Below are 20839 nucleotides of genomic sequence, written 5' to 3'. Positions count from 1 at the left end.
GGGTTTCATTATTTTTGACATAATGGGAAAAAGTTATATCTCCTAACATTCTGTGAACTCAGTATAATCTAGATAACAAACTATATAAGAAGAGTATGTTACTAGCAGATTTCACTCATGAATATTGATACAAAATACTAAACAAAATGTTACTAAATCAGATTCATTAATGTATGAAAAAAACTTAGTAAATTGGGTTTATCCTAGTAGTGCAAGTATGGCTTAATATTAGAAAATCTATAATTGTCATTTGCCATATTAACAGATTAAAGGAGCAAAAAATAATCTAGAAAAAGCTGATAACATTCCTGCTTTTTAAAAAAAATTGGGAGGGTGGTGCAGGATACAGGTAGGGTTTCCTAAAACTGATAAATAGTACCTATATTTAAAAAAAAAAAAAAAAAAGACTGGCATTATCCCATGTGAGGAAATACTAGAAGCATTTCCTTTAAAATTAGGATGCCTGTGACAGGATTCAATGCTTGTCATTAATACTACGTTTCAACATTGAACTCTGCTACTCAGTAACATAAGAATTAAAAGGAGGAAATAAAATAGTTATTATTTGCAAAGGATAATGATTGTCTACCCAAAAGAAAACCCAAAAGACTGCAATTTGGTAGCAATCGTAGTTTACCCAAGATGCTGGTTATAAGATGAAGGTAAGAGAAGTTAGAGACATGTCTATGCACCATCATCAATTAGAATACATACTATTTTTAAAATACAACTTTTACAATAGCAACTAAGCTATAGATGTCCACTAAGCTAGACCTCTAACAAAAGATATGTAATACTTGTAATAGGTAACATTAAAAATTTCTAAAACTCAATAAGGAAAAGAAAATTGAGAAGTTCAAAAGATAATGAAAATACATTTCACATGGACAATAAACATGCCCCATCTCAACAGTAATCAGAAACTACAAATCAAGAGCATACTGAAATTTTGCACACATTCTAATGGCAAAATTTTTAAATGCTGACTATTTGAAGTGGTGATGGAATGGAACAATGAGATCTTGTATAAATCATTGTGCGTAGTGTAAAGAAATACAACCACTTTGTGAAAACAACTTGGTATCTGTAAAGCCGAACATTTACATACTTTGGCCCCCAGCAATTCCACTTGCGTGTAACGTATCCCAAAGAAACTTTATGTATGTGCACCTAGAGTCATGAACAAGAATGTTCATGGCACTGTAATAGCAAAAACTGGAAACGACCCAAAAGCTCATCAATGGAAGAAGAAGACTTAATAAAATATAGTAAGGTTACACTGAAATATAAAGCAATTGAACATTAATTGCAGCTAAGGGAACAATACAAAAGAAGAAAGTGTGATAGAAGCTAATCAAAGACTATGTACAGCATGATGCCATTTTTAAAAATTTAAAACTAAGCCAAACCAAACAAATGTGATGAAACATTGATTCTTTTCTAAGCAAGGGAATATAGAACAAAAATTAAGAGTGATTTTCTGATAGGGAGGCAGACAAATGTGGTGGTATACGTTGGTAGATAGAAATTATTGGTAGTATTTTAGGTCTTCAGTTTGGGTGGTGATTTCATCAGTATTCATTGTATTAATAATAAATAATGTACCCCTCACCCTCTTGAGTCCTCACTTTTCTCCTTTTCCAATTTATATTCCTATATCCATCAAGCCACTTATTTATTTGCTCAGCTCCCTGCCCCTCTTGCTTCTTTGTACAACCCTGTTCAAAACCCCCACGTCAACCAGTTATATCTCTCTCTGCATCCAAACGACCATGCAAACTCCTCTCACTATCGTGAAATGAGCCGACTAAATTTTCTTAGTCTTGTGGCTCTCAGACTTGAGCATGTATCAGAATCACTTGAAGGACATCGGCTTCTTCCTGTTTCTGATTCAGTAGGTCTGGAGTGAGACCTGAGAATTTACATTTCTAGTAAGTTTCCAGGTAATGTTGATGCCTCTGGTTTGGCCATAAAACAAGTCTCAATAAATTTTAAAAGATTACAAAATTTTAAAAATCACTATCAATATCTGAAATTTAACGTTTCACAATTATTACAGGTTTATGTGGGAATTGTCTTGCAGCAGCTGACTTTGTTGCTAAAGTAATAAAAATAACAAGAATGTGGATGTCAGCATACTAAGCTATTCATATAATAAGGAAAAGTCCAGGAAATAGACAACACTTTCCTTAATACTCATCCATATATGTGGCCTGCTTGAAAAATATGTCACATATTATGCTTGCTAAAGTCAGCAAGAGAGTTAAAGTTATAAAAGGAATAATCAGACTAATATACTAATGTTTTTATGTAATTGTAAACTCTAAAAACACTTTTCTTTTTTTATGAAGCAATCAGTGCTGAAAGAAATACTTAGTAATGCTTTCATAATTCAGCAGCATTTGGAGTAGTTCACAAAGTGTGAATCTGCACATACCTAAAGTTTAGTTTAATCTTATGCAATAAGTTCATTTAAAAATTAAAGTGAAACTTGCGTGTAATCGTAATTTTCCCTGAAAAATTTTTCACTCAAAAGTATGGCCAACTTTGGCTTCTTACCAGAATTTAGAAAGATTGACAAGTTCATTTTCTCACAATGGGTCACCAACCACATCAACACACATTTGCTGTTTGTGTCTTCCAACAATTTAATGTAAGTTTAATACATTGTTTTGTCTTCTCTAAAGTCTTGTAATAAACTTAGCTCATCACATCATGGGACTCTGGATCATTTGGTGCCATGGCTTGACAATTTTTCTTTTTCAAAATTTATTGAGACATAATTGACATATAATCTGTAAGTTTAAAGTGTACATGTTTATCTGATACATTTTTTATTGCAATATGATTAACAATTGCATTAGCAAACACCTCTGTCATATCACTTTTTTTTTTGGTGTGGTGGGAACAATCAAGGTCTAATCACAGCATCAACTTTTAGTTTGTGGTCTGTAATCACTGTGCTGTGCATTAGCTCTACAGCACTGTTTACCCACTGGTTGCAAATTTGTGCCCTTAAACAACATCTTCCCAATTTTCCCAGCCCCCAGGCCCTGGTAACCACCATTCTACTCTCTACGAGATCAGCTTTTTTATGTGGCTATAAGTAATATCATACAGTGTTTGGCTTTCTTTGTTTATCTCACCTAGCATAATGCCTTCAAGATCCATCTATGTTTTCACCAATGGATTTTCTTCTTTCTCATGGCTGAGTAATATTCGTGTGTGTGTGTGCACGCACCCGTGTTCACATATTTATTCATCCATTGACGAGCACTCAGGTTGTTTCCATGTCTTGGCTGTCGTGAATCATGCTGCAATGAACAAGGGCCTACATATATCACTTCAATACCGTGTTTTCATTTCCATTGGACAAATACCCAGGACTGGGATTGCTGGATCATATGATAGTTCTGTTTTTAATTTCTTATGAGGAACTTCCATACTATTTTCCATAATGGCTGAAACAATGTACATTTACACCAACAGCGCACAAAGGTTCCCTTTTTTCGTGTCACGTCCTCACTAACACTTCTCTCTTGTCTACATGGTAGCCATTCTAACAGATGTGAGGTGATATTGTGGTTTTGATTTGCAATTCCCTAATGATTACTGAGGGTGAGCATCTTTTCATGTGCCACGGGCCATGTGTCTGTCTTTGGAAAAATATCATAGTTCCTCTGACCATTTTTTATCAGTTGCTTGATGTTTTTTGTTACTGAATTGTATGAGTTTTTTCTATACTTTGGAAATTAACCCCACATCCGAGATATGCTTTGTAAATATTTTCTCCCATTCTGTAGGTTACTTTTTCATTTGTTGACTTTGGCTGTGCAGAAGCTTTTTAGTTTGATATAGTACCACTTGTTGATTTTTGCTTTTGTTGCTCGTGCTTTTGGTGTCATATCTAAAAATCATTGCCTGGACCAATGTCAAGGGGCTTCTTTCTGTGCTTTCTTCTAGCAGTTTTATGGCATCAGGGCTTATGTTTAAGCCGTTAATCCTTTTCAAGTTAACTTTTGTGAGCGATGTATGATAGGGGTGCAGTTTCATTTTCTGCATGTTATTGTTCAGTTTTCCTAACACTATTTATTAAAGGGACTATCTTTTTCCCATTGAGTATTCTAATATTTGACCATAAATGCAAGAATTTATTTCTGGGCTCTCTATTCTGTTTCATTGATCTGTGTGTTTATTTTTATGCTAGTATAATACTCTTAATTACTGTAGTTTTAGTATACTTTGAAATCAAAGTGTGATGCCTCCAGTTCTTTCAGAGGATTGCTTTGGCTATTCAGGATCTTTTGTCGTTCCATACAAATTTTAGGATTGATTTTTCTATTTCTGTAAAAAACACCATTGGCATTTTGATAGGGATTGTGTTGAATTTGTAGATGGCTTTGAGTAATATGGACATTTTAACAATATTTTTCCAATCTATGAACACAGGATAGATCTTTCCATTTGTGTCTTTGATTTTGTTCATCGGAGATTTGTACTTTTTATTGTACAGATCTTTCATTTCCTTGGTAAAATCCATTTCTAAGTATTTTATTGTTTTTGATGCTATTGTGAATGGGATATTTTTCTTTCTTTTTTTTTCAGCTGTTATGTTGTTAATGTATCAAAACACATCTGATGTTGATTTTATATCCTTTATTGAGTTCATTGATTAGTTCTAACCATTTTTTGGTTAAGTCTTTGTGATTTTCTTTACATAAGTTCACATCATCTACAAAGAATGACAATTTTACTTTTTCCTTCCCAATTTGGATTCCTTTTTATTTCTTGCTAGACATTTTTTCTCATTCCAATTTTGATTGCTTGCTGACTTTGTTGCAACCTTATTTCTGTTACATTAGAGACAGAAATACTGTCTGTGTCAAAGGGGTCTGTCCTATAGCATTGGAACTCATAGCTGTTTCTTAAGTTGAGCATTGGCTTGCATTTAGGAACTATGTTGTAAACCCCCATAAATGTGTAATGTGCCTATGTTTACTTGTAGAGATGTAAATATATAGACATACATATCTCAAATCTTTAAGTGCTAGAATCACTTAGCACAGTGAGATATATACACTATGAAAGCCGTGCGGATCGAATCCAGCTGAGGGACAGTAAACTTGGCTCCCTTATCATGCTCACTCTTGAAAGACAGATTCAAAAGAGATAGAGTAGAATAAGAGGCAAAACTGGTTGTAAGATTTAAGTTATTTCTCTTTCTTATGTGTGTGTGCATGCCAAGTAGGCATAGTTGCATTTGTGTAAGGGAAATACCTGCTTGGTATTGTCAAGGTAATATAATTATGTGATGTAATTTGTAAACATCCCTCCTCCTTTTAAATAATCAGCACTATGTATATCCTAGGCATGAAAACATATAAAACAGAAAGCCAGAATTCCAAGATACCAAGATCACTACTTTGGCACCAGGCTTTCTAGGGCAGCTTAAGTGTTCCTGCTTTCAATGACTTTTTAGACCTTGCTTAATTTTCTCTTCTACTCAGATCTACTTTACTCGCTTGTCATCCTATATTAATCAGGTCTCTCACTTGAAAACATTGCCTGTGACATTAGTATTACCAATTTTTTCTCCTTTTAGAAGTACAATAGTAATATTTTATAATTTAGTAATCTCCCATATATGATCTCATTTAATCTTCAAGACACCCCTGTAAAGTTGGGAGAGTGAAGTAAGTTGCCCCAGCTCACACAGCTGAGTGGCTGAGCCTGAACTATGACCCTTTCCTTGCCCAGTGCTTTTTCTGTTACACTAAAATCCTTTTGTATAAGTTGATTTTAAATTAGACCAATCAGTAGTCAATTTCTCCTGAAAGTAACATGAAGATAGATTAAAGTTAAAACTCACACTCACACCCACACCTCCCAGGGGTGCTACATTAGTGGTAATACATATTTACTTCATCACAGCAGGAGATACATAATCTCAAATATTTCTACTATCATTGATCTAAGTTTAATCACTTGGTTAAGGTGGTGATCACCAGATCGCTCTTTGTAAAGATATGTTGCCTTTGTAACTAATAGGCAATCCCAGATAATACTTGAACCATTTAAATATTCTATTTCCACAACAACTTTCCTTCCAATGGTCTTATCCTCCCAATTGTTTATCCTCATCTGAATAAATAATTACATTGGGAGTTGCAAAATAATTTTCTAACTCTAGTATTTCTTCTACATGCATTTTGTTTGTTTGTTTTAAGCTTTTCTTTTTTTCTCCTTCCCTCAATCTACCTTTTTTCTTCCTTGAGTATTGCTATGGGTACGTGGATTTTTTTATTCATTGTATTATAATCTATTACTATTATTACTTTTTCCTTTTTCTTAAATTGTCCCCAAATTTAACTTCATTGGTCTTCGAGTACCTTCTTGTTTTCTTGCATTATAAGATGTTCCAAGTCCACTTTATATGTTCCCAGAATATCTGAGATTAGCCTTTTTTTCTTTTTTAGCAGAGAAAGGATATTTAGAAACTAAAATCTGCTTGATGTTGTGAAACCATGACTTCTAGACTCTTTTAGTTGATAGAGCTAGGAAATAGAACTTCCCCAAAATCATGAATTCATGCTTATTTAAATAAATCACAGGATTCTTTCTCAATTTATCCACATTTCATATTTGCATCTCTCTTCTGCCACTAAAGACCTCATTTACAATATCCTGCATTTGGTGATTCAATTTAATACTAGAAAGTAATATATTTTACTTGGTTTAGAATATTTTGATTAAACATTAAAAGACTTCATGCATCAATGGGAACCAGGTGAATACAACAATGGTTCTAAAAAAAAAAATTTTTTAGATGATTGTTGTCATAGTTCCTAATTTCTGTTTTTTCAGCTGTTTATGCAAAATCATCACACTCACCAATTTACTTGTCCTGGTGTACAGATTCACATTTTAGATTCTCTGTGGAATCCAGTTCAGTATTTTTTTAAATTAACATTGGGGTGACAATGGCTAGTAAAACTACATAGGTTTCAAGTGTACAATTCTGTAATACATCATCTAGGTATATATACACAATGGAATACTACTCTGCCATCGGAAAAAATGAAATAGTGCCATTTGTGACAAAATGGATGGATCTTGAGATTATTATGCTAAGCAAAATAAGTCACACAGAAAAAAGTCGAGAACTATATGATTTCAGTTCAGTAATTTTGACATCTACAGCATTATACTGAATTGTAGTGATTGCCTCTTCATGTTTTTACATTTCAGTGAACCAGTATTTTTAAAAGATTTTTATTAAAAATATAACCAACATACAATATTAGTTTCAGGGGTACACCATAGTTATTTAACATACCTAAAGAACTGATCACCATGATAAGTCCAGCAACCATGTGACATGTGACACATGTATTGTCACATGTGACACATGATAAGTCCAGTATACCATGCTGTCACAGTATTATAGACTGTATACCCTATGCTGTACATCACATCCCCATGACTTACTTGTTTTATACCTGGAGATTTGAACCTCTTATTCCCCTTCCCATTTCCCCCCTTTTTAGATTTTTCAATTACAGTTGACGTTCAATATTATTTTATATTAACGTCAGGTGTACAGCATAGTGGTGAGACATTTATATAATGTAAGAAGTGATCCCCCTGACCAGTCTAGTACCCACCTGGCATTATACATAGTTATTACCATATCATTGACTATATTCCCTATGCTTTGTTTTACATCCCCATGACTGTTTTATAACTACCAGTTTGTATTAGGTTGGTGCAAAAGTAATTGCCGTTTAAAAGGTTAAAACTAATTGCAAAAACCGCAATTACTTTTGCACCAACCTAATACTTTTTAATTCCTTCACCTTTTTCACCCTGCCACCAACCCCCTCCCGTCTATCACCCCCAACAAATCTAGTACCCATCTGACACCACACATAGTTATTACAATATTATTGACTATATTCCTTATGCTGTACCCTACATACCCATGACTACTGTGTAACAACCAATTGATACTTCCAGTGGGCTCTGGTGCCTGTTGAGACCACCTTTGTGTATGCTGCTTGTGGGGCTAATAGTGCAGTGCTCTACTGTGGTCTGAAGCCAACCTCCAAGCACCCGTATGTTGGTTCTGGGGCCTCTTGAGAGGGGCTCCAGTGCAAATCCAGGTCAGCTATTGCCTGTGACCCGGCAGGGGCTACCCAGTAGGAGCTGCAATTGTTCACTGCCTGTGCTGGACCTGGGGGCATGTGGGAGAGGCCGCAGGGTGAACTGAGGACGTCTGCCACCCGTACTGTGTCTGGGGTAGCTCTGCAAAAAGCCAGGACACCCTAAGGCCTGCTGCCACCTGCCAGGTCCCTTAAGGTTCAGCTCCTGCTAAAGCCTCATGTGGTACCTGAGTTGGGTGAGCCATTGTCTCAGGGAGTCACTAGATGGGAAGAATTGTGGTCACCAAATTAATGTAAATTCTGGTGCCAGTGCTGAGCCTGGAGTGACTCACAAAAAGTCTCAGACCACACCAAGGCCAGTCAACAACAACCTGAGGCCTGCGGGACTCCGACAGTTTTCCAAGAAAGAGTGCAATGCAGGTGGGGCTGGCTGCTCTCGGAGAATGTGCCTCTGACAGTCTGCAAGTGAGTGAGGCGGGGTCTGAGTGAGTCAGCAGGACGGAGCAATGGAGCTCACCAGGCCAATCAGATTCAGATTTGGCCAAAGGGGGCGGGCTTAACACAGGAAAGATGGCACCTCCCTTCTGGCCACACCAAAGGTGGATCTCTTACTGAAAACAACAACTGTCCTCCAGTTCTCCCCAGAAGCCACACACCAGTCTGCTCCCCGTATGTCTCCGAGGCCCCCCCGGGTCACCATCCCTCCACTGGAACCCAAGGTGAGTGCTTTAGAGTGAGTCTGTGTGCAGGCCTTTTTAGAGGATATCTGGGTTTCCTGCAGCCTTCCGGCCTACCAATGGTTAGAATCCCCACTGTTTTTCACAGCTAGATATTGTGGGGACTCCTCTTCTCAGCACCAATACTCGGGGATGGGGAGCCTAGTGGAGGGGAGGGGCTGTGGTCCCTCGCTCCTCCAGGGGGAACCAAGAGACCAAGATATCCCTCCTTATTCTCAACCACCACACACAGGTGTGGGACTTACTCTGCCCCTCCCACCAGTCTCAATGTGGCTTCTTTATATTTTTAGTTATAGGATTTCTATTTGGTTAGATTTCAGATGGTTTTCCAGGTTGATTATTCTGAAATTTAGCTGTAATTTTAATGTGTCCACGGGAGACAAGCACAGTATTTATTTATTTACTCCACCATCTTGGATCTCTCCTCAGTGAACCAGTTTTGAGTCGTGGTTTATTTGGGTTTATTTCTTGGGAAATATGATATAATGCAGCACAATAAAAATAATGGAAAATGCAAAGTAACCAAAAGTAAACAATATTGCAAATGAAGTGAAAATACCCTATTGCCTTATCCCATCAGTGTAGTATGCATGGAATATTTTTAAAAATGTAATTAACAAAAGAATTGAGTTTATGTGCAAATAGTAACCACTTTTACCTTTTACAAATTTGAAATTACGTGAAAAAATTAATCCTGTTAAATTTTCTCTGACCACCAAAACTGTTTGTAAGCCATTTAGCAGACCATCAAGGATTTCCAGCAGTCTGAACACTGTAAGAGAGAGTTGTGACTTTATTTCTCATCTACCATCCTAGACTCATCAAATCCAGAGTTCTTTTGGATAAAGTAAATAAATTGCAATCTAATTTCTAAGGAACACTTGATGCCTCCTTGGTACCTTTTTCTTTACTGTACCTGTTGCTGTTTCTTTGTACATTGATGCTAGAGACTGACTACTTCCTTGAGTTGTGTCATAGTCTAATTAAGATGGGTAGAAAATGAAGCCATTTGGTACTGCAGGTATTGACATATTATGAAGTTACCAGAGATTCATAGTGAGGTCCTCTGCTGTAGGTTCAAATATCTTTATCACCTCATAGAATGGTTGGACTCTGAATTAAAATACAGGTTCTGTTGTAACAGAAACCCAAAAGAGCAATAGCTTGAATAAAGGAGAGGCTGGCGTGGCTGCTGTTACCACAAGTTTATCCATGTGACTCAGACTCCTTTTAACTTATTGCCCTGCCATTTCTACGTGTCCTGGTCTGCACAGTCCAAGATGGCTCACAGCACATGTGCATTCCAGTCAGTAGGAAGGAAAAAGGAATGGGGCCACTACATTTTCCGTTATTGGGATGACCCAAAAGTTGCTTACACCACTTGCACAGTTGTCCAGTTGGCCTAAAATTGGCTACAGGAATGACTGACTCAGATAATTCTTATCTGGTACGTATATGTGTGTGTGTTCTCTTACTGTAACAGGAGGGGAAGGCACATATTGGGTGTAATATCTGTGCAATCTCTGCCATTGTACATTTTTCCACTAGTTTCTAGATGCTAGTGTACCCCAGGACCCTGTTTTAAGCCCCTTTTTCTTTTCTATTAACACATTATTTTCTTATCTCCGGACTCAAAATACAATTCATATGTCACTAACTCTAGTCATATTTCCAGTCCCAACTCTTCTGAGAAATTTAGCCACCTATATTCAATTGCCTATGTGACCTTTCCGTGTTCACATATGGATGGCCTAGAGACAGGTCACATTTTTATATGGTTAAGGCAAATTGTTGACTCCGCCTTCCCACCCTTTTCTTATTATCACTCTAGTTCTAGCTATCACCATCTTTCCCCTAGGCTGCTTAATAACTGGTCTCCCATCTTTCACTTTTGTCCACCAATAGTCTATTCTCCCCTACAGCAGATGTTATCTTTTAAAAATGCAAACCTTCCATTGATTTTTCACCATTTTCACTATAAAATTTCAATTGTTTACCTTGGATCATAAGGTAGAATATGGTCCAACCTACTTCTCATTCTTGCTTCATTTAATTCATTTAATACCCAAAATGACTGTAGCCTGTAAACACAAATTATGTACCAAAATCTCTCCTACCTTAGAGCCTTTTCACTAACTGTTTTCCATTCCTGAAATCCGATTTCTTCTAATTCTTGCATGGCTATATTTTGAAATTCAGATTTTAACTTGTGTTACCTCTTCAGATTGATAAAGCTCCAATTCATTACTCTGAAAGTTTATAAATGAAAGAATCAAGCATCAATTCTGCCTTTCCTGTGCCATACTATATTTCAGGGTAACCAAATAGTTGATATGGGTAGAGTCCTTGTTTTATATACCAGGATCATAGCTAATAAATGCAGTTTTCAGGATTAAAAAATTGGCTTTTTGCAACCCCTATTGAAACAATGGAATTTGGCAACAATTTGGCAATAGCGGCTAAAACTGTTAGGCAAAAAGTTCACATGGAGTTTTTACAATAGATGAATCAGTCTGGCAACTCTTGAACTCAATCTTATTATCACTGAAAGCAGAAAGAAGTCTACATTCTGATTTGATGCAATAGATAGCACAATGCACCTTCTGTCCCCTTAAACCCTCTGCCCCTACTTTGAACCTAAATCTAATCCAGCCTCTAGTTCTAACTACTGTGTTTCCCCACAAATAAGACCTAGCCAGACCATCAGCTCTAATGTGTCTTTTGGAGCAAAAATTAATATAAGATCTTGTGTTATATTATACCCGGTATATATTAGATTAGATTAGATTAGATTAGATTAGATTAGATTAGATTAGATTAGATTAATTATATGACCCTGTTTTATATTATATTAAAATAAGATCGGGTCTTATATTTATTTTTGCTCCAAAAGATGCATTAGAACTGATGTTCCGGCTAGGTCTTATTTTCAGGAAAACACGTTATCAGTTACAGGAAATACAAGGGTAGAAGAATATGTTAAATAACAGCATGAGGATACACCCGAATGTATGAAGTTCTTCAAAACAAGTGACCTAAACTCTTTAACAAATAAATGGCTTGGGAAAAACCAAACTACCCAGAGGGGTAGTATCTATTATATATTTTTTTAAAGATGCAAGAGAGATATAGTCCACATGCAATGTATAAATTTTGTTCCTAATTTGGAAAAAAAAAAAATTTCAAACCAAATGAGGAAACCTGAATATGGACTGCATATCACATGGTAATATAGTTGTGTTTGATAATTTTGTGGTCATGTGTTTTTTATGAATTTCCTATCAGTAGATACTGAGCTCTTTATGGATGAAATGATATGATACCTGGTATTTGCTTTAAAATAGTCCAAAGAGGCAAAGAGTAGGTGAAAGAATTACACAAGAATTATGTAATGTTACTAGTTCACAAAGCTAGGTAATGGATATTTGAGAGACAGGGAAGGGTAATACAATATTCTCTTTGTGTTGAATATGTTTGAAAATTGCCGTAATAAAAAGTTTCTAAAACCATTCCTACTCAAAGAGTCCTTTTCCTACAGTTTAATTGAAATAACTATGTATTACATTCGGTCACTATCATACTAGCACTTTTTAGTTTTCTGCTTTGTACTTACAGTGACATGATTTTTTCTCATTTATGTATTTGCTTCTCCAGCTAGAATGATAGCAGAGGCCTTGCTCTTTGTTCAAGTCTATTTCCTTAGTGCCTCAAATAGTACCAGATATTATTAGTTGGTGTATAGTACTTGTTGAATGAATGAGTTAAATGTGGGACTGAAAAGGTCATTTCACGTCAAACATAATGGAACCATTTTATATAGCACATATACTGTATACCCTCTTAGGCCCATTGGTCCTTCTGGCATCCTGGTCAAGCAATCCCATGACTAAAATAACCTGAAGCGGATGCTGGGAAAGTTAGAACCTCAGATTTCCAACAGGCATTGATTCATAACTATATCACCATTCAGTCCTAGGATCCAGGAAACTTAGAGTCAGAACTTCAGATTTAAAAATCACTCATTAGAATCATCTAGTTGGGGAGCCAGATAGAATAATGGGTCAAAGTGTGGTCCCGGGCAGGTCAGTCTCTACTTCAATTTTTCTCATCTGTAAAACGGAAGTACTGAGAGTTCCTGCTCAGTAAGCTCCTCTGAAACTCAGTATTACAGCAACGCTCTTGACCTGGCTTGGCCCCCTACTTCTTAGGACTTGCCGAAGACAGAATTCCCTCCAGAAAGGAGTTAGTTCTGGCTACTAAATGGCTAATAGAATCATTGGAGGACTGAGGAGGCTAACTCCAGACTGAACTTCTTCTAGGACTGACCTCCAAAGCCCCAGGGCAGGACTGGGCCAAGAAGGAGCCACTGTTCACGGCACAACCTGGCAGGGCCTGGAGAATCGGGAAGCTGCGTTGGCTACACAATATACACTAACCAAATGGATGCCAGGTACCCTCCTTTTTAACTCCTTTTTGAATTCAAGTATCACGTGGGTGCATGTGACTGGTAAGAACTTAATTTATATCTTAAACTTCAACTTCAAAGATGTCTGGGATTTTGTTTTTTGTTTTTTGGGGTGTTATTTTTGCTTTCTAGCATCTGCTGTTCAAGGAAGCATGCTAGAAGGAGGTTAGACCAGAGGTAGAGCAAGCCAGCCACACTATTTGCCTTAAAATGTTAGTGATTGCTATTACCTACTGTGTTTCCCTGAAAATAAGAAATCTATGTGCTCAGTTTTTTGCTTGTTTGTTTGTTTTTAAATTTCACCTGTAAGTGAGATCATCTGGTATTTGTCTTTCTCTTGTTTCATTTAGCAAGATGCCTAAAGGTCCACCCATGTTGCAAATGGCAAGATTTCCTTCTTTTTATGGCTGAATAATATTTGTGTGTGTGTGTGTGTGTGTATACATACCACATTTTCTTTATTCATTCATTCATCAGTGGACACTTAAGTTGTTTCCATGCCTTGGCTATTGTAAACAATGCTGCAGTGAACATGGAGGTGGCAGGTATCTTTTTGAGTTAGTGTTTTCTTTTGGATAAATACCAAGAAGTGGAATGGCGGTGTTGTATGATAGTTCTATTTTTAATTTTCTGAGGAATGTCCTTACTGTTTTCCATAATGACTGCACCAATATTAAGGAACTTACTGCCTGTGTTTTCTTCTAGAAATTTTATGGTTTCAGGTCTTACATTCAAGTCTTTAATCCAATTTTGTGTCTGGTGTAAGATAGTGGTTGAGTTTCATTATTTTGCATATGTTGTCCACTTTTCCCACCACCATTTATTGAAGAGACTGTCTTTTTCCCCATTGTATATTCTTGACCATATATGTGTGGGTTTATTTCTGGGTTTTCTATTCTGTTCCATTGATTTATATGTCTGTTTTTATGTCAATACCATAATGTTTTGATTACTATAGCTTTGGAATATGGTTTGAAATCAGGGACCATGATGCCTCCAACTTTGTTCTTTGTCTCAGTATTGCTTTGGCTATTAAGGGTCTTTTGTGGTTCCATACAAATTTTACTATTATCTGTTTTATTTCTGTAAACAGCCAATTTTCAAAGGGAAACTTAAGGTTCGTACAACTTTCTTCACAGTTAAGTTTCACACTATCAAAAATATAAGAAAATTTAATTGCTACTTTGTCCGAAGAGAAGTATTCAGCTTTATTATATATTGCTTGACCAACATTTGGAATCAAGGTCTGATGTTTATTCATTCAGTAAATATTTATTGATCCCCTATTACAGGTCACCAGGCATTATGCTTGGTGCAGACAAGGAAGGGAAGGTGATGTCACTGCCTCCATAGAGCCTACAACCAGTAGAAGTACATACAAGTCACTTAGCAATGACCTTATAGTGTGATCAGGACTCCTCTAGAGAGAGGACAAGGTGCTCTGGGAGTACATCTGAAATCCAGGCTGGGGGGTCCGCAAAGACTTTCGGGAGATCTTGCTTGGTATTTAGGTTGACACCTGGGCACAAATGAAGAGGAAGCCAAGAAAGGTTCTAAGTGGGGGAGGCATATTTGAGTTTCCCACAAATGAAAGAATATGGCACTTTTGAGGAAATGAGACTTCACCATAGCTGGAGGATGTGTATAAACTGCAACGGAGGTGAGTAGAGATTAGGAAAGAAAAGATCATATGGTGACACTGTGTCTACAAGGTTTCTGAACACCTTGTAGACACTGTTCAGAAAGGGTTATCACAGAGCAGATCTAGGTTTTACGGGGCTGGAAGTGTATACACTTTGCGGGCGCCCTCTTGAAGATACCCATGATATTGTGTTTTAAAAATTAATTTCAGAGCCTTGGAAGGGACCTGTGCAAATGCACCTCAAGTTTCATCAGCAGGGAGACACCTCAGCAATTGTGGGAGATGACAAACAGCTGAACTAGGACATGGCAGTTAGGAGCGAGCAAAGTGGGTAGTAATTACGCTCTGTGTAGGTGGTAGAGACAGAAAGCAGGGCCTGCCTACATGTGGCCCATACGGGGCCGTACACTGACCACATCATAGCAATGTCTCCATTTATCCTTCAAGGGCCTTTTCCAACTAAAATGTGTGGAGCTTTGGGTTTTTTTTGGTTTTGGGTTTTTGGGGTTTTTTACGCTTTGTGCCCTGCTCTTTCCATGCAGGCAGAATGAGTGTTTCTTCCTCTCTGACCCCCTGGAGCCCTCATTGTATGGGTGCAAGGCATGTCTTACTCACCTCTTGTATTTCGTACCTCCGGAGTCTGCATAGTGGAGAATAAATGAATGGCTGTTGTGTTCTATGCAAAGACTTTACAATGATGTAAAATATTAAGAAGTTTCTCTTAGTGATTGAGATCCAACCAAAGATCAGCTGTTGATAGGAATCGCGATTGGGCTCCAATATACTCAAGGTGTCCCTCTGGCCACCACAGGAATCACTCCTCATTTAAGTTTAGTCCTCCCTAATCTGCAGAGAACTTTCACATCCGTGCTGTCACTCAGAACTTTTAAGCATTTTGAAAATCAGCGCATGGAGGTACCAAGAGGCCTGGGACTAGTCCTCATTTAACTAGGAGTGTGACCTTGGACAAGTTATTTCAGCTCACTAGTGATATGTGAACATTTCACTCTTTTGTTTTCACCGGCAAAGTGAAGGAGTTAGAGCAGGTCGTGCATTTTTACCTTCCTTTTCAAACAAAACCTTCAGTGTTACTCCAACACATAACAGATCATCAGAGCAGAGGCAAGCTGGGGGCTCAGGGTGTCCTCCCTGCAGCCACTTCTGAGGCCTACACAGTCTGATGCCAGCAGAGAACCCATACGGTGCCTTTTAGGACTGTCATTGAACATCCACCAGCCCCAGTATGGAGAGAGAAGAAAATGGTGATGGACTCGAAGTCACAGAGCGAAAGTGTAGTATCAGGTCCAAAATCCAGGCCCCTATTTTGTACTGAAGAGCAGACCACCCCTCTGATTAACAAATGAGAACAGTGAGAGAGTTGACTGCATGGCACATAACATTTGTTGGGCCACAGCAATGTAGGAGGAGATGATAGTTCTTAGTCCATCAGTAAATTCTCTGGTGTCTCATAGCCACTGAGCTAGAAGGAACCACAGAGGGTTCTGAATGGAAGGTTATGCTTGTGAAAGGTGTTGGGGCCTCTGTGGCTTAGAGATCTCGCTGATGGTGCTTTTGCAGCGACACCTTGAAAGGAGTATATTTGTGTAATAATCTGGGAGGGGGTGAGGAGGTGTTTAGGGGGCCAGGGGATCTTTCAGTAGCTCCACAATTGGCAGATGAGATTAAAAGTCCAGCAACAGGAAAAGTCAAGGCCATTGACAATTTAAAATATTGGCATGGGGAACAGAGGCCTCTTGGCTGGATTAGGACCAGATGGGTAATCGGCTGACCCCCTCAGCTGTTCGTCTTGATAATTAAAGTAAATCTTGCACCTGTGATACAAAATTAGCTCAGAAACCAAAGACAACCATGGGCAAAGTACATTTGTTGCTTTGCACACAAAGGCTTACTATCAAGAGGCACCTAGTTTTAAGAAGCATTTAATTTGGAAGAACTAAAGAACAATTTATAGCTATTAACTCCTTGACACCTGGGTTGATTTAAACATAATTTTAAAACTCACTCTGGAAACTTTCCCCAAGAAGCCAGACATTAGTATTGCATTGAATAATTCTGTTAAATTAGTAATTGAATGGAATTCTCTTTGGAAGCTACAACTAATGTCAGTCCTGAGGCATCCTGTGAAATAAGCTTCAGTAGTATGGTTTGGTGGAAAAGAGCACTGTCCTGAGTGATCTAGAGACCTGAATTGGTCCCATTTCTTGCTATGAGGTCAAGTTTGACATATCTTTTGGTTTCTCTGATCTCCAAAATGGGGATATTGGGCCAGAGGGCTCACACTTAGATTCCATGAAACTTATAATGAAATCCTTGAACTCTCAGAGTAATAGCAGAGACTGTCAATGAAAGTAGCATCCAGTGAGTCTTTGTTTTAAATACCTGGACGGAAGGAGCCATATAAACAAGATTTCAACTGCTTAAAGATGGTAGCATGCACAGATAGGATGGATCCATTTTTCCCTTCATGGAAATTGCCTTGCTTCATATCTTTGGTGCTCCCAGGTTGGGTGCACGTATATTACTAAATGTTATGTCTTCTTGATGGATTGTCCCCTCTATCATTATGAAATATCCATTGTTGTCTCTTATTACCTTTTTGCCTTGCAATCTATTTTGTCTGATGTAAGCACGGTTACACCCTCTTTCCTCTGGGTACCATTTGCTTGGAGTATCATCTTCCACCCCTTCACTTTGAGCCTATGTTTGTCTTTGTTGTTGGGATACATCTTGTAAAGGTAGTCCATTAAACTACTGTGACTTTTGATTGGTAAGTTCAGTCCATTTATATTTAGGGTGATTATTGATATATAAAGACTTACCACTTCCATTATATCTTTTGTTTTCTGGTTGCTCTGTATCTCCAGTTTTTCCCTTGTGTTTCTGTATGCTCTTTTATAATAGTTTGGTGGTTTTCTATGATGTTTTTCTCCATTTCCTTTTTTTTAAAAAAATATTTCGTGTCTCGGGCTCTGGATATTTGTGTTGTGGTTACTATGAGGTTTATATAAAATGTTACATAGCTAAAATAGTCCTTTTTATTCTGATAGCATCTTATCTTCATTCACCTATACAAGTTTCATCCTTTTTCTTCTCTCCTTTCATTTTGTTGTCACAAAGTATCCCTTTTTATGTTGTTTATGTTGTGTTCAAATTGCAGTAGCCAGTTTTTTTAAAAGGTGTTTTCCCGTTAACTTTTCATTATAATTGTTTAATACCCTATTATGAAATAGTTGCAATTTTCTGCTCTGTTTGTCAGAGCAGAATCAAAGTTTGTGTACTATTGTCTGTTTCAGTTAAAAGCTCTTTTCAACATTTCTTGAAAGCAGGTCCTGTGGAGGTAAATTCCCTCGCTTTTGTCTGGGAAAGCCTTTATTTCTCCCTCATATTTAAAAGATAACTTTGCTGGACATATTATTGTTGCCTGGTGGTTTCTATCTTTCAGTGTTTTTAATGTATCATCCCACTATAGGGTTTCTGCTGAGAAATCTGATAATCTGATGGGGGTTCCTTTGTAGGTTACTGTCTTCCTCCCCAGCCCCACTCCCAGCTTTTTGAGAATTCCTTTATTATGAACTTTTTACAGTTTTAATATGTGTGTTGGAGATCTTTTTGTGTTGACATAATTAAGTGTTCTGTTAGCCTCTTGTATTTGAAGGTCCAATTCCTTCCCTAGCTATGGGAATTTCTCATCAATTACTTCTTTGAATAGGTTTTCTGTTCCCTTCTCCCTCTCTGCTCCTTCTGGGATTACCTTTATCCTTAGGTTGCCCTTCCTAATGGAGCCAGATAGTTCTGATAGAGTTCTTTCATTCTTAAAAAACCTTAGTTCTCCCTCCTCATCCAACTAAATTTCTAAATTTCTAGCTTTGAGCTAATTCTCTCCTCCATTTCCAGTGCTTTCTAATGTATTCTTCATCTCATTTACTGAGTTCTTCAGCCCCAGAACTTGTTTGGTTCTTTTTATATTTAAATCTTTTTGGTAAATTACTCCCTATGTTCATTAATTTTATTCCTGAACTCATTGAACTGCCTGAGTTGTCTTGTATCTCACTGAGTTTCTTCATGACTGCTATTTTGAATTCTCTATCATTTAGATCACAATCTTCTGTGACTCTGTTTGATGTCTGGAGAACTGTCATTTTCCTTCTGTGTTAACGTGTTACTTTGGTTGTTCATGGTGCTTGATACGTTTTTCCTCTGTGGGCACATTGTAAAGTAGTGAACACTTCCTAGGTACCGGTTTGACCTGAACAATTCAGCAGGTTGATAGAGATCTTGTTTTCCATTAGATGGCGCTATAGCACGTTTTCGTTTTCTCTTTCTGGCACTACTTGCACATTTGGGGGGTGCAGGGGCGGCACCCCTACGGTCGTGGGGAGTCGCTGTCTGGGTGTGCCAGCTGTCACTCGGGTCTCGGGGCACTATCACCGTGGTGGGGGGATGTGGTGGATGAAAAGGAGCTAGGTTCATGAGACTGCCATGCTGTCACCTGGTTCCCTACGTAGGGTCACTGGCGCCACTGTGCTCTTAACAGGAAGAGCTTCAATGTGTTCCAGGGGCTACCAGGCTCTGCCCCTCAGCAGTAGGGAGCTGGATTCTGCTGTGCTGACGCCTCTCCCCTTACCGTCCTCTGGGCAGAGTGTGGGGCCACTCCCCGACTCTTCCACCACTACACGAGCTGGGGGCTGCAGGCACAGCTACTAACGGCTGGGGAACTGGCTCTGGGCACTAACCCCATCCTTCCCTCCATTCTGTCTCCGAGGCATTCTAGTATGCCCACCTTCAGATGTGCTGATGTGTGCATGTCATGCTAGTGTTGAGCAGAGGAACCTTTGTTGGGTTATAGATGTCCAACTCGTAGATTTAAGGGGAGATTCAAAGGGGTCTCTCACTTCACCATGACGCAGATGTCATCTCCACATGTTCTCTAATGTGCGTGTACTGACCCCTGACAACTGCAGAAATAACTACTTTAAAATCTAGTTAACTGGCTGCAGCTTGAAAATGGATGGGCAATTTTGTGGTCAATCACTAGAAAACTGGGAGCATGAGAAGGGGAGGGCTACTGCTCTCAGTCATACTTGGATAGATGGAGATGGGAGATGCTGGGGACCAAAGTGAACACAGTAGGTCTCACTCTGGGTAGGATGCTACCTGCCTGGAGTATAACACTAGTCTTGCGATCCTGTATTTGGGTTATAGTATTCTCATGTTTCTTTCTCTGGTGTTTTCCTCCAGCTGAGCAGTACTGTTTGCCCTGCATTTTGCGTAGCGAGAAAACCGTTTTTCTTTATAGTCCAATACCTATCCCCATTCCATGTTCAATAGAAATGACAGTGGGGGTCTGATCTTCTAGACTGGAAAGTCCCTCTCTGGATCAGCCTGAATCTGCCCAGCAGGCCAAAATAAAAGCTTGTCCTTCTAATCTCGTGCTAACCTCTTCACAAATGGGTAAGAACGATTTCACAAATGTAAAATCACTATTACAAACACTCATTTTAAAGCAGTGTAATTTACAGTGGTGATGTGTAGCATGGTTAAGTCCACTGTACAAACTATCTACTTGGTAAAAGGGTGATATTTTGTTGGTCTTCGCTTACATTGGTGAGCAGCCAAGAGACTTTAAATCAATGTTCCTCAGAGTGATATGCAAAATACCTCTATATCACAATCACTTAGGGACAAGGTACTTATTAAAAAAAAATTCCTGGACATTCTCAAACCCAGTAATCTCCATTTTAAATATTCTTACCCTGAATATCCCAATCAGTAAAAGTAACAAAGAATTGTAGATGTGCAGATTCTGTAAAGT

Source organism: Rhinolophus hipposideros (genome assembly GCF_964194185.1).
Source record: "Rhinolophus hipposideros genome assembly, chromosome: 8".
In the NCBI taxonomy this organism is placed as follows: domain Eukaryota; kingdom Metazoa; phylum Chordata; class Mammalia; order Chiroptera; family Rhinolophidae; genus Rhinolophus; species Rhinolophus hipposideros.
The sequence above is the reverse complement of the archived record's forward strand: the minus strand, read 5'-3'. Positions refer to the sequence as shown.